This window comes from Dromaius novaehollandiae, chromosome 8, assembly GCF_036370855.1.
Source record: "Dromaius novaehollandiae isolate bDroNov1 chromosome 8, bDroNov1.hap1, whole genome shotgun sequence".
Lineage (NCBI taxonomy): Eukaryota > Metazoa > Chordata > Aves > Casuariiformes > Dromaiidae > Dromaius > Dromaius novaehollandiae.
This window is the reverse complement of record NC_088105.1, coordinates 24,921,386-24,935,117: the sequence shown is the minus strand read 5'-3', so window position 1 is coordinate 24,935,117 and position 13,732 is coordinate 24,921,386. Positions and strand designations below refer to the sequence as shown.

The 13,732-nt window shown below is 42.8% G+C and overlaps 1 long non-coding RNA gene across 12 annotated transcripts in view; it reads left to right on the top strand.

The window, feature by feature from the left end:
• Positions 1-13,732, top strand: part of LOC112993102 (uncharacterized) — a 63,468-nt gene that overhangs the window by 32,677 nt on the left and 17,059 nt on the right. For 10 of the 12 annotated variants that reach the window (XR_010390217.1, XR_010390211.1, XR_010390210.1 and 7 more), the window contains 3 exons: positions 4,795-4,878; positions 12,132-12,267; positions 13,320-13,427. This is a non-coding gene — a long non-coding RNA (uncharacterized LOC112993102). The remainder of the gene's footprint in view (positions 1-4,794; positions 4,879-12,131; positions 12,268-13,319; positions 13,428-13,732) is intronic. The other 2 variants (XR_010390219.1, XR_010390215.1) reach the window with 1 other exon arrangement.

Below are 13,732 nucleotides of genomic sequence, written 5' to 3'. Positions count from 1 at the left end.
TCTCTGCCCACCTTACAGTATCTCGGGCTGGGGGAAGTTAAAGCCAGGCTGAGTTTGTCTTTCTCCTAATGTTGCGTGCATGTGCGTGGGTGGTGTGCGTGGAACGGGCCGCTTGTTAATGCTCCATGGCCACTACTGTTTTGGCTAGGACGGGTAAAAGAAAATTTCCAAAGAACTTAGATGTGCTATTGAGGAAAAGACAGGAGCAAGCATATGAGAGAGAGAGGCCAGGGAAAAGACATTCCACCACTGTGCAACCCACTTGCTTGCTGAGATTTTAAGCAATGAGGGGGAAAAAATGTGACATTTAAAAAATTGTAGATCCTGGAATCCATGTGGCAAAAAATAGGGCAGTTGAGTTATCATGATCTGATGAGAATATGAGAAGAGTAATTATTGCATGGTTCTATTAATGAAATTGTACTGCAGTGCAAAAGGAAAAAAAAAAAAAAAAGAAAAAGAAAAGTCACCAAAGAGAGGCCAATGAGTTACTTCAGGGGGAAAAAATAGCTTCCATCATATGAATAGAAATATCAGCTTGTTAGCTTAGCAGAGGGCTCTGGACAGTTATGGAAATTCAAAACATTTCCATATATCCCAGTCCAGGATGGAATTAGTGTGTTGTAAAGCTTCTCTGGAAGCCAACATTTATCTAATATGTAAGCATATTTAGGTTTCATTTTAAAATGGTTGTTAAAGGCTATCCTTTGGCTGCACTCTATCTTTCACTCTAACTTTTTTTAAGAATTATTGGACTCCAAGATTTTTATGCTGAAAAAAATGTACTTTCAGAACCTGAAATGCCTGAATGACCAGTTACAGCATGTACTAACACAGAGAGATATCCATTGAGTCTGCTCTCCTCCTTCAATTTACTTGCTGTTTTTCCAATCATGCCTTGCATTAATGTTCTACACTTAGCTAAATTGTGTGTTATATTTTAGATCTACTTTTGTTTTGTCTAAAAAATTTCCAAATTGGCATTAAGTATTCAAGATGTAATCTCTGTAGCAGGAAACTAGTTATCAGATTCATATAAAATAACTGGGCAATAGAAATAACTCTGAGCAGAGTGCGTTTTTCTTCTTAGAATTAATTTAAAAGGAATTTAATGCCTGTGAAAGGTGCTGGATTGCAACATCAGAGAACTGAAGCTACTATTTAACCACAGAACGGTTACAGGATGGAAGATGGCTTTACGAGATTCCCCATGAGGTCTGACAAAATATTTGTCTCAGGTTTGTTGCCTTTCATCTAGCTGGAACAACTGAGCCTTTTCATGTGTCAGTAACAGTTGCTCTTAGTTAGCTCTCACTTGGGTGATGGGGAGAGTCCTTCTATAAGAAGGAGGGATTTTGCTCTTTTTGTTACTAGCCATTTATTAGCTAGCATTTGTAATATGGTTAAACCTAGAAGAGTCAGCTCACCACCGTAAGTGACAGTCCTGTGTCCGAAACCTGCGTGCTGAAAGCACAAGCCGTGCCCGTGCTGCGGCTGGTCACATGCCGTGCGGGCAGGCAGGAGGTGAGAAGGAAGGAAAATGGTAAAACGTCGTGATGTAGGCTGCTGAACATCTACCCTGTGGTGTTACCCAGCTAGCGCACGCGCTGCACCTCCGGCCTTGCTGGCTGATGCCATGGGGTGAGGGCGCTTCAGGTTTCTCCAGGAGGTGCTTGCAGCCTCAACATGGGCATCTTCTGGTTGATGTTACCATGTATTTATTGGAGGAGAAACGGCAACGGCTGGCTGTCAGATGGTGTTATGGAAGCTCTTCCAGGTTTGGGAGCTGATTCTCATCTTTTCACCTCTTGCACAGAAGTAACCACAAGAAGGGTGTTGTTTTAGATCTGTTTAGAGGTCTAACGATGTCGTTTAGAGGTTGAAGCTTGGGGCCAGAATGAAAATGATTGATTCATAATCATTATATTTGAAGATCATGTATAGTCCACACAGTTGGAGTCTCAGATCTCGTAGTCAAATTCCTATTAGACAGATATTTATCAAAAATTGGACACTATCATGTGTAGTCTTGCCAGCAGTTGAAGACATTGAAAAGCCTTTTTCATGATACATGTTAAGTTTCAATTTATGTTGGCTACTGGGTTAAATTAATATGTTTGTTGTTGCTGGTTTTGACTAGCTGCCTCATGAGGAAGGGGGGAATCTGTTAGCCCTGGAGGTAATCGTTATCCATTTCTCTCAAAGGGAGAGACTTCTCTCACAGCACTTCCTGCCTCCCCATGAGCTCATTAGGCAAAGAAAATCACTTTTTCCGTGTTTCATATATGCCTGATTTCACAGGGAAATTGGAGGCCTACCCAAGTGGGACTCCCAGTGGACCGTCCACATCATGTCTGTTCTTTGTGCTGGGAGAGTGGCAGAAATATATCTAGGATTGAATACATCAGTAGACTTGTTACCGTAATTCAAAGTCTTAGGACTAAGCCACTAGGAACCAGTTACATCTTTTCTCCCCTGAAGCTTACGTTCTTTAGTTCGTTGTGGTATTCTGGACAGGAGTTTGCATTCCCCTGCCCTGGAATTTCCTGTATTAGCACTGCACAGGAGTGGATTTACTTTGTAGTCCTTGAGATTTCTAAGCTTCGTGGATTTTATAGCCTTTACACATCACAAAACAAAGATTTGGTTTCTACTGAGGCATCACAGAAAGGATTAGCATCTGCCATCTTGCTGGTCTACCAAAGACTGACACTCTCCAAGACCAGATATTCTGCTCTCCAGGATTATCTAACTGAAGTCTGAGACACTAGTGATGCTACTTTGGTAGTTCACGTGGGTTTCAGCATCAGAGACTGCTCAGAATACACTGATTCTTGCAGCAGGAGAGCTGAAAGAAATATTTCCCTGTTCAATGTCACATTGCATCCTCATGTAATGCTGAGAGAGCTCACAACGCTTCTGCTGTAGCTGGGATATGGGTATATAGCCCAGGGTACAGGCATCTTGCTTCGAAACCTCCTGTCCTAAACAATTCAGTGGTCTTTTGGATGGACTTGTGGTTGCAGTACCTTAAAGGCAATGTTCTAGGTTCATTTTGTGTTTGGGGCTTTTTACAGAGGCCTGTGGACTCTTCCTCTTTTCTTAAGTTCATCTTGCTCCAGACCTGCTGTGTGATTCCCACTTCTTCACTTAATCAAAATCGCCTTTCACATATCCACCATTTCACATATCCATCCATTTACTGCTTCATTTTCTGAAATGGAGACAGGTTATGTAAAACATCCAGCATAGAAATATGTGGTATATTATACTATACTGTATTGAGTTTTGCAGAAGAATGGAAAATATCTGTTTGGTTTTGGAAATAAGTTATGGAGTTATTTAGATGCCAAGTTTTTCATTATTTTAGTAATGTCTTCCTGATCTGCATGTTTTTAAAAGTAAACCATTAGACTGATGCAAATTTTAAAATTATGTATCTAATAAATTTTGCACTGTGGTGTTAATTCAGGCCTTAGACCTCTGCAACAAACGAAGTAGGAGCTGCTATTCTATGGAACAGGTTTCCCAAAATTGTCCAGGCCCATCTGTTCTCCATCACTCCTTTATGCTCTTCTCCTCCTTAATTTCCTCTTCTTGAACTATTTTGCCAGTGGCTCTGAATGATTGGTGAAAGGGATTGTTTTCTTTCAAAGTTCAATTTCCCTAATATTCCCAAATATCCTAATATTTCTGACTAAGAGGGATTATTCTTTTAGGATTGTTTTAAATCTAAGTAGGGATACTTTCCACCTTAAGTGCATGCTAATTAATATTTTGCTCTACCCCAGCCACCCATCTTCTGTACCTGCTACACCAGAAAACCATTTTCTTTTTTCCCAAGGGTGACTGTTGTGGTTACTAGTAGGCCAGCATGAATTTTCACAGAGCTCCACAAGTAAACAAATCCCCCCAGCTGAACCCTCCTCACAAAGTCGTTTCTCTCATTTACTTACTTTTTTTGATTAAATTTGCTTCAACAACCAATATACTCCAAACCTATGGAACGTCTGAGGTGGGAAATTTCATCAGACCCATCTTTTAGAGAAACAGGGCAGTAGTTTCTGTGTTGCAGCTCCAGCTTACCTGTCCAAGAGTATGCCAAAGCACTGACTGATCTCATCTCTTATAAGCACTAATGTCATTTGCAAAATATTCGGGGGGGGGGGGGGGGTTCAGTTGTGTGAACTCTCCTTACTCTGCTTGCTTGAAACCTGAGTTGGTGTTCTATTACCACCTGCACGGCATCTGCATGCAGCACCTCTGTACACGGCCCTCAGAGCGGTGTAGCAAGGACGGTATGAAAACAAAGGGCTATAAAAAGCAACGGACATAACTTTTCAGTGAGTCCCACAGACAAGCAGCGGTCCTTGCTGGTGACACCCTGACTGGTGCTCACCAAAGGGCCAAGCCACCACCCTTGGGTGGACACATCTTGTCGTGCACAACGCTAACTTAGTTGCCGAAAACTAATTAAGGGTGAGGCAGAGCAGTAGGAAACAGTCAGCTTAACCACAATACACCCTTCCCTGCACGTACGAATTCAGGCCCCATACGGTACGTGTGGGCCATTTGCTTGTGAGATTCTGCTAGTCAAATATGAACAGAACTGTTGTTAAAGCCTATAATTTTCACTGAATTCTTAGTTTTTCCTTTCCGAACTTCATTCTTATAATTTGAAACCATACTGCCTTTTAATCAAGAGTTAGCCTTGCTGACCCCAGTACCCAGGCCAAAGTCCAACTCGAACACTTACGTTTTACCATTTAAAATTCTCCTGTTTTATCATTTCAGTGGTATAAAGTTTTAATCAGCCCTTGTTGTGAGGTGCCGTGCTGCACGGTGTGCTGTGCGCTGCCGGGAGGCTTCAGTCTAGAGGTAGGTGCACTTCAGTGCCAAGGGAAATAATAACTGGATGGATGGAAAACGGTCTGGGACTGATGTGGTTGAAAGGCGCTGCTCACGCAAGCTATTATCAAGGAAGAAGTTAGGGAAGAGGCTCGCTCTTTAAATGCAGGTGCTCTCGTGCTTCCTCTGACAGATGCGTTCCAACAGTGTTTTGAATTCTGTTTAAAATTTGAAAGAGCTAAACCTCCAGGCTCTTCTCTTCCTTTCTTAAATTCATTTCCCTGTTTAGATGAAAAAGAAACATTTTGCAACTCACTTTAAACTTTCTTCAAAAGAACTGCTGGAAAAGGAAGCTTCATGCGAAGCATATAAACTGTAAACGATCGTGAAGCCCAGCAGACAGAGCAATTTTAAATGCGCTAATGGACAGACATTAGGCTGTAGGAATTTACCTAAGAGAAAAACCTCAGATGTAGAGGGACAGGGATGAAACCCCAATGCATGAGCCAAATGATAGAAAAGTGTTACCAGAGTAAAGAGCTGTACATGTGAAATAAATATCAAAATGGGGAAATAACACCAGCAGAGATAATGGCAGATACAGGACATTCGGTTAAGTAACTGATACAGGAACATGTACACGCAGCTCCTGCTGCTCTGTATTGAAAATGAAAAATCTTAGGGTGGATCTCTCTCTCTCTCTCTCTCTCTCTCTCTCTCTCTCTCTCTCTCTCTTTCTCTCTCTTTTTGGCACTCTCCTCCTGCTAATGATGGTAGGCTTAACAGAGTTAACAGCATTAATGGGCAAAGCTCCTTCCATCTAAATGAGTAACCGACTCTTTTGTAGCACTTCGTTGGAGGTTTTCAGGTGTGTACTTGCCTCTAAGTTTCTGACAAACTCTTTTCCTTGGATAATTTTTGACTAATTTTGTTATGATTCCTGGCTGGTGGTTGCTCTCTCTGGCTGTGCTGAAGTAGCAAAGCAAGTGGGTTGAGGGTTGCATGATTTGTGAATATGAAGAAAAGAAAGCAGGCTAAAAAAAATACCCCACAGGAAAGAAATAATGGGCAATATGTTTCCTTTTGAACTTTTTCAAATCAACTTCTGGAAAAGGTGTCATAAAGCCCCCAGAAATGAGTAACAGCACAGGGACAAAGAAAACTCTGTTACAGATGTCCCTGCAAGTCTATGAGCAAATTGTTTTCTTCTAAATAACTCCAGAACATTACATGGCCTTAACAAGTTTCCCAGGACAGGAACTCCTAGTTTATTACTTGCTCACATTGTCATCAGAAATTAATTTTGTCCCTGAAAGACAAATTGGCTGGTAGCTTATGAAGTTAAATGGAAAGAACAAGTGAGCATCTGTTTCTTCTGCATTTTGTCTCCTTGGTGTCTTACATATAAATGAATCAGAGTGTTCAAACTTAAATTAAGATCTTTGGCTAGATAAACAGTTAAAACTGGTTCCCATAGCTACCTCTCACACATAGCTGTGATTGCATTATAATCCCCTAGTAATCAGGTCTAAATGAAAGAAAGATGATAAGGGTGCTATTTTCAGTTTTCAGTACTGATTTTTATTAGCTCTCAATCAGATCAGGACTGCTTTGCCTTTCATCACATTGTGGCAGTGTTTGTAGAATCATTAGAGTAATAAAGTGTAAATCTTACTGAGGTGCATTTTTCTTGAGGTGTTTTATATAACGAAAACTCTGAAGATTACATTGGCTGGTACAGGAAAGATTTGTTTCTGCAACTAAAGTGAGGATGTAATGTATGCTATATTCATTTATTCTCTACCCAAGCGAATACCTAATGAATTACCCTGCCGAGGTAAAACAAAAAATAAAAATATCCGAAGAATCAGCCTGTCTGAACATGGTCCTAATATACTGTATATTGCAAGTACTGAGTTTAGTCATTTTTTTAATTTGCCTTATTATCTTGTATCATATCTCTCCCTGCGCATTACCATGCACAAATGAATTACAGACAAAACCACAAGCACTGCTATTACCAGCCTGCTGTTTTTAGTAAACTAGTGCAGCCCAATAAAACATCATGTTGCAGCAATATATAAGTATTTATTGTAGAGTAAATTTCAGCTAAACAAAAGCACACAGGGAGGCCTGACTCTGCTCATAGGAAAGGCAGTGGCAAAGCTCATCTGACTCGTACATCATTTGCATCGCACCTGCGCCCTTGATTTGCAGTGTCCTATAAGGTAAATTTTAGTTAATAGCTTTACTTCTAAAGGTTCCCGACTGCCAAATTTAGACAAGACTTCGCCCAACCCTCAAAGGTGTTCCTGGGCGTTTCTGCAGGCAGCCCTATCCCTCAGCACAGACGGTGCTGCTGTAGTGTTGCAGGATTGTTCACAGAGTTTGCAGGTGTGCCCCACATTTGCAATTAACTCCCAGTTTAATACTGGAGTGATTTTACTTTCCCACAGGCTTTTTTTTTTTTTTTTTTTAACTATCTGGCGAACATTACAATGTATCATACTATGGCATAGCTATTAAAATGCCTCCTTGTTTTAAATATTTGAATTTTATGTATCATATATTTAAATGAGGAGTAAACTGCCCCAGTAATTCAGTGTTAGCTATTTACAGTCATCCACACAACTACAGGAATGGTAGGTAGCAGGAGAAAGTAGTTACAAAAGTTTAGGGAAAAAAGCTTGTTTTTCTGTTTGATTTCAATGTACTGGATGTAGGAACTATGCCTGGTATTAACTTTAATAAGCTATACATACTTTCTGTTCCATAAAAGATAAATCTGTTGAGCCATGAAATAGCATTGTTTGTGAAGTTAGCAAAGTCTTAGACACTGTCTGGTGTTAAGATACAGAAGATTTTAGGATGGGGGTCGTTGCATGTATGAAAACTTATACCTAAGATAATTAGATATCAGTATTCAAGTCAAGCAGAAAAGAATAAATCAGTGCATATGATGTTATAGATAAAGAAGCAAAATTTATGTTGCAAATTTTAATCTGTTAAGACTTTTAAGATGCAGAGAGGTTCTTGGTCTAAAATGATTTATTTGCCATTAATATTTTAAACTACAAAAAGCTCCAATTCAAACAGTGTTTCATTAAAATCAAAAGCAAACAGGCAAACGCAGCATTTTGGTCACAAAGGTTTTGTGTGTGTTTGTATGTTGACACGCAAATGTAATATGTCTGGAAGATGTTGCTATGTCTAATGACACAAAAGAGAGTAAATTGTAGAGCCTGATTATCAACAGATAACAAGGCATACTGTATATAAATAAATGCTCAGCATCAAAACCCATTATTGGATTAGCTATATAATCATGTTTCAGGCTGTAAGTCTGTGCTGACAAATGAACACTTTTCATTTGGCTCAAGGTCCTCATCAGCAACGGAACTAATTTTACATTCTCACCCATTAAGTGAATAAGATGTGGAAAAAGCTGTCTGCTTTTTGAAGTGTAAATTTGCTGCTACAGGCTGTGCAGACCAAAGCTCTTTTGAAGCAGTGAAATGAGATCATCTCTAGGGACACGTGAACCTGACAAAGTTTGGGTCATTTCTGCGGAAGGTACGGGCGGGGGGCGCTGGGGACGGCTGCGGTAGGAACTTGTGTGGGGCGATTTGGGAGATGCTGAACTTTACGAGCATTTTGTTCAGATCTGTGAGAGACCGTGAAGGGGAAGCACAGACACGAGCTTTCCTCCCGCGGAAAGAAACTCCTCCAAAGGCTCCCGCCGGAGGCTTCGCCGAGGGCCGGCAGGGGCTGGGCGCTCCCTGCTTGCCCCTCCGCACATGCACACGGGGAGCGAGGCCCGGGAGCGGGCTGGACAGCTCTGTGGGGCCGCCTCTGAGCTGGAGGAGATAGACTTCCCGTCCCCCCTCCGCCCGCCGGGAAGGCTTCCAGAGCAGGGATGGGGCAGCCCTCGGCCTCGCTCGCCACCTGGGGCTGGGCGAGCTGCTCCCGCGGAGGTCCCTGCCTGGGATGACATGTCCGCCCGCGCCGGCCGGGGGCCGGGAAGGGGCTCCATGGAGAGCTCAGTAACGATCCCCCGGGTCCGTTAGCACGAGCGGGCCGGCTGGGCATAGGCCCTCCTTGCTAGGAAGCAGCGTCACGATGCACCACAGCTCGAGCAAGGGCGGCGAAGGCTCTGCCGGCTCCAGATTGGGAGACGAGGCGCGTGGAAGCCATCTAACCTGTTAGAGCGCCAGGCGCGTGAAGTAGCGCTTCTCCGCTGTTTCGGATCGTGAAAACGGTATCCACAGGCCATGCTGCCCATGCAACCGCACTGCTTTTTCATTTGCAAACCAACTAAAAATTAAGACAGTCTTTGACTGCTCATTTGATGATCTGATCTGACCCCCTTCTCTTTGCTTGCTCCCTGGCACGTGTGGGAGCAGGTGTGTGGGGTTGGATGTTCAGGTTTGGTTGAAAAATGCGCGGTTTTCTCATCCACAGCTTTCTGATCTCTTGTGGCCAACCAGTGGTCCACTGACCATGGACTGAGAAGCGTGGGGAGAACACCGTATTGCACCACGTGGGTGTAAAGAAACTAAGGAAACTACAGGACACCCCGGCTGGTATATCTGAATGCGAATATACATCCTCACATGTCCCTGTGTAGCATGAGGCTAGTTAAATCTCAGCTCAAGATTACCTTGAGTATATGGTTTTGCAATTGCTCTTTAGGAGTAAGGAGTCAGGCACTTGTATCCAGCATCAACAGGTTTTAAGAGAGCTCCTCTAAGCACACCGTTGTGCTGCTTTCCCCCACGGCATCTGCAACCAGGCGTATCCTACCTTGTAGGAGTATCTGAGCAGCAGAACTGAGCAGCGGTCTAGGCGGGAAACCTCGAAGGAGGCCTGACTAAAAAGATAAACTGAAGTGAAATGAGCGGGAAGAAGAGATTTTGTTCTTTTTGTGAGCTCGCCTCTCTGCCTTTGCTGCTGCTGTGGTGGAGGCAGTCCCATGTCCGCGAGCATGGGTGGCAGTCTAGCTGCCCGAGCACGAGACCACGAGGTATTTCTGGGTATTTTGGCCCTTAGACCAGTTCCCTCTGCGGTTGGCGTGGATTATTCAAGACCTTCCTTCCAGTTGCCTCATCAAAATAAAGCTGTTAACAGCACTGCTCTACCTCCCTGGCATGTTATGAAAGTTAATTAGTTAATGTCTGCAAAAGACTTTGAAAGTATAAAAAGGTGCAGAAGTTGTGAGCATTATGTTGTGAAGGTCTCCCTCTCCCCAGTCTGAGGGCAGAACGAGTTAAAGTTAGCCAAAGGGGGTAAGAGAAACAACAGAGACTTTTATGAGTGTATCAGGGGAAAAGGAAATACTGGAGAGAAAATAGACCCATTAGCAAATGAGGAAGGAGATGAAGTTAATTATGATTTTAAAATGGATGAGCAATAGAACCGCTTTTTTTTTAAAGAAAAAAAATCAGTCTTTAACAAAAATAATAAGGACTGACAATTAGGAAGAAGCGAAGGCCTTGTGAAAACAGGTGTTTGATTAAAAAGCGAGGGGGAGAAAACTTGTAAAACATGAATATATGTAAATGAGCAAGCCTAGATGAAACTCATCTGAAGGTCTTAAGAGCAATGCAAAACTAAAGCGTTTTTTCCAAGTATTTACAAGTACTTTGGAAAAACCATGGCAGATGGGGAAGAGTCACATCAGAAAAGAAAAAGCAACAACAGCCACAAAGAAGCTAATGATGTTTGGAAAAAAATGATGCCAGTCGTTACCGCCAGCAAGTATTTGGGTGTGCCGAAAGCGAGAGCACAGCCGGAGCGAGCACGGGAGCAGCGACGTCCGCCGGGTGGCAAAGCCGGGCGAGCCACGCTGGGCTGCACCGCAGCACCGCAAGCCCCGCGGCGAGGAGCCTGGCACGCGCTGGAGGCAGCCGGAGCGGCTGCTCTGCCCCTTACACACCAGCAGATCTATTTGTAACATCTGAACTTGAGTAAATCATTTGACAAAAATACCTTGCAAACTTACGTCTGAGGAAAGAAATCCAAATTGGCCTTGATAGGAAGGGGTGTCATTTGGGCTGAAAATGGCAGTATGAGGCCAAACAGAAAGTGATCTGAAGACAAAAAATTAAAATAGAGTCTGGTTGTAAATATGTTATGATTTATTTCAGCATAAAGAATGATTAAGACATAATTATAAAAAGAAAAACAAGTTATTCTGTGAGCAGCAGAACTAGGGCACCCTGGTTCCCTGCGTGTTTAGATGCTGTGGTCGGATGCACAGGTTTCTAATAAGCTCTGCCACAGCTTTTCTTCCCCCATTCGAGGCCTTGCCGACGTTGGTGTCCGTGTCCCACGCAGGTTTTCTCCGCGACAGCCACCACGAGATGCAGGCTGCTGCACGGCTGCGGGGGCCCCGGGAGGGCTCTGGGGGGGTCTGTCCCTACCCGCGGGGTCAGTTTGGTGACACCTGCAGTAATCCACCGCGCTGGACACCAACCTTTCCCAGCGTTTCGAAGAGGGCACTTGGAGAGGGTGATCACATTTTGCATACCCTCTGTATTGGGAACTCGGATTTAAGAATCTGGAGAAAGGGTAAATATTTAGTGAAATGTCGAATGTTGCAAATGAACAAAATATTCTGAGTTTTGAGTCTCTGTCTCTGTCCTTTTGGTCTTGTTTCCAAAACACTGTGGATGTGCAGTTTTGGATGGACTGCATACATGTAATAGCTGTAATAATCTTATTTTCATATCTACATCTTATCTACTATTTCAGAAACCCTCCAAAAAACATGAACTATTTTTTCCAAGGAGCTACCATTCGCTTTCAGTATAAACGAGTATGGAAATGGAGAGTTTCTATAACTGATGATTTTGAGATCTATTATTTAAAAAAACCCACTGTGTTCTACCTCTCTGGCTGCCAAACACCTAAACCCAACTATGATCCATAAAAACTGCTTCTTGCAGAGAATCACACATATAGAATTTCAGGCAGGTTGAATTTGCCTACTGTAGAGGGGGATCAAAACTATCTTACAAGTAGATATTCATCCTCTGGTGTACTGCTAGCTCTGCAGAGCCTGCTGAATATGAGGACAGTGTCTCCATGCCCTAGTGGGAACTGAACAGGCTGCGAGGCTGCTATTTCTCATCTGTAATCAGAAAGTACCACTGAGTTATGAGTTGTGTGGGGCACCCAGGAGCTTCTTTGATGAGGACAGAAGGCTGCAACTCTGTTTAAGGGTATGGAAATAACATCATGGTGCTTCCTTTTCATCTCTATTTTTTATTTTTCTCTACCAGCTAGAACTTTTTGAGAAGCTTCTGGCCCCATTAGACGTCACATTAAAAAAAGTGTCCTACGTGGTTTCATGCCAGTAGAGAGGTCACAGCACGCATGGACTTAGAAGCATAAATCCCCTTAAACAGCAGGAACTGTGTAAGTAACACCTCCAATATGGTTTTGAGAAAAGTGACTTAGCAGTTTTCATAGCTGTAAAGCTGGCTCACAGATGCATGGAAATCTGTGTAGAAATATGCTGCCCTCTTTACCATCAGGATTACAAAGGCCAGAATGGAAAATGTTGGAGGAATGGTGTGAAAACGCAGTCAACATATGTTTTATACGAGTGGAGAGGCTCAGAGAGCCCAGCTCCCACTTATCGCCGCTCCTCCTCCCATCGCGCTGGCACTAGATTACTTTTGGAGCGGCAGCTTCACGGCGGGGAGGATTAATGCACGTACAGAGCCAGTCCCTCCTCCTCAGGTCACGCACTGGGGGAGCACCCGCGCACCCTCGACTACCACCGGGGCAGTTTTGAGCATGAGGACGTGGATTTGAGCATGTCCAGTTCTTGCTGTGGTCTTCGGGATCCTGGTTCCCACCTCCCCCTGGTTTTCCTTTCAGATTTCCTCATTTCTTAATACTGCAAAATAGTGTACTATGCATTCTCCGTAAGCCTGAAAAAGCAACACAGATTTTATCATTTGGAATGTAGATAGCTAATGCCCATTACGGGCTGACTAAATTTAGTAGAGTGGCAATTCACCAGACTACTAAATTTAGTTAGGCCATCCGGTCATATCATTTTACTTAGCTTCATATTGGATATCGTAAGATAGGGCCTATCAAACAGTATGGCTCCAGCTTCCCTAGCTGCAGATTATATTATCACTATAGCTTTTCAAAACATTCATGCTGACGTTTTTAAAACCTTGAAATTTTTTAGTTTGTATATTTTGCTGTAAGTTTTTAAAGATGGCCAAAATTCCCTTGGTTTTCACTGGAAAGATCACAATTTAAAAAAAGAAAGATGCTACTGCTTTCATTGTAAACAAAAATCTGAATTTCCGTGTAACGTTTTAACTTAAATTAGAGTAGGACGAATTTTACTGTAAAAATGAGAAGAAAAGGTGGAGTGAAATTTTGCATGTTTTTCATTACCTTCCTGCATTTCTAGTTGCCACTAAATCTCAGTTCTGTTCTGACAGAAGGAGAAGCTTTACGGGACTGCAAACCACTTGGAATATGACAGCTAGAAGGAGTCCTCCTTGCTGTCAGCTGAAGCCTGTCTTGTGCAGAGTGAACAGGAGATCTTGGTAAGGATCCTATGCAGAACAGCCAGAGTTAAGGCTATGGGGTCTTATATAACTAACAGAACTGCACACACAAAGTAATTGGCTGTGGTGTAATTTTCCCTTAGTGGGTGAAAATAAAATTGCGGTAGCAATATTCTGGGAGTCTATAGACTTAATCTGTCTTGGTAGGCCTTGAAAGGAAGCCAGTGTCTCTCCATCTTGAGCCAATCATTCCTGTAATTCCCTATCCAAGTAAACCGAACTGAGATCATCTAGATGCTGGTCTTCATTTCTAATGAGCTCTCACGTTAAAACAGGAAATAATA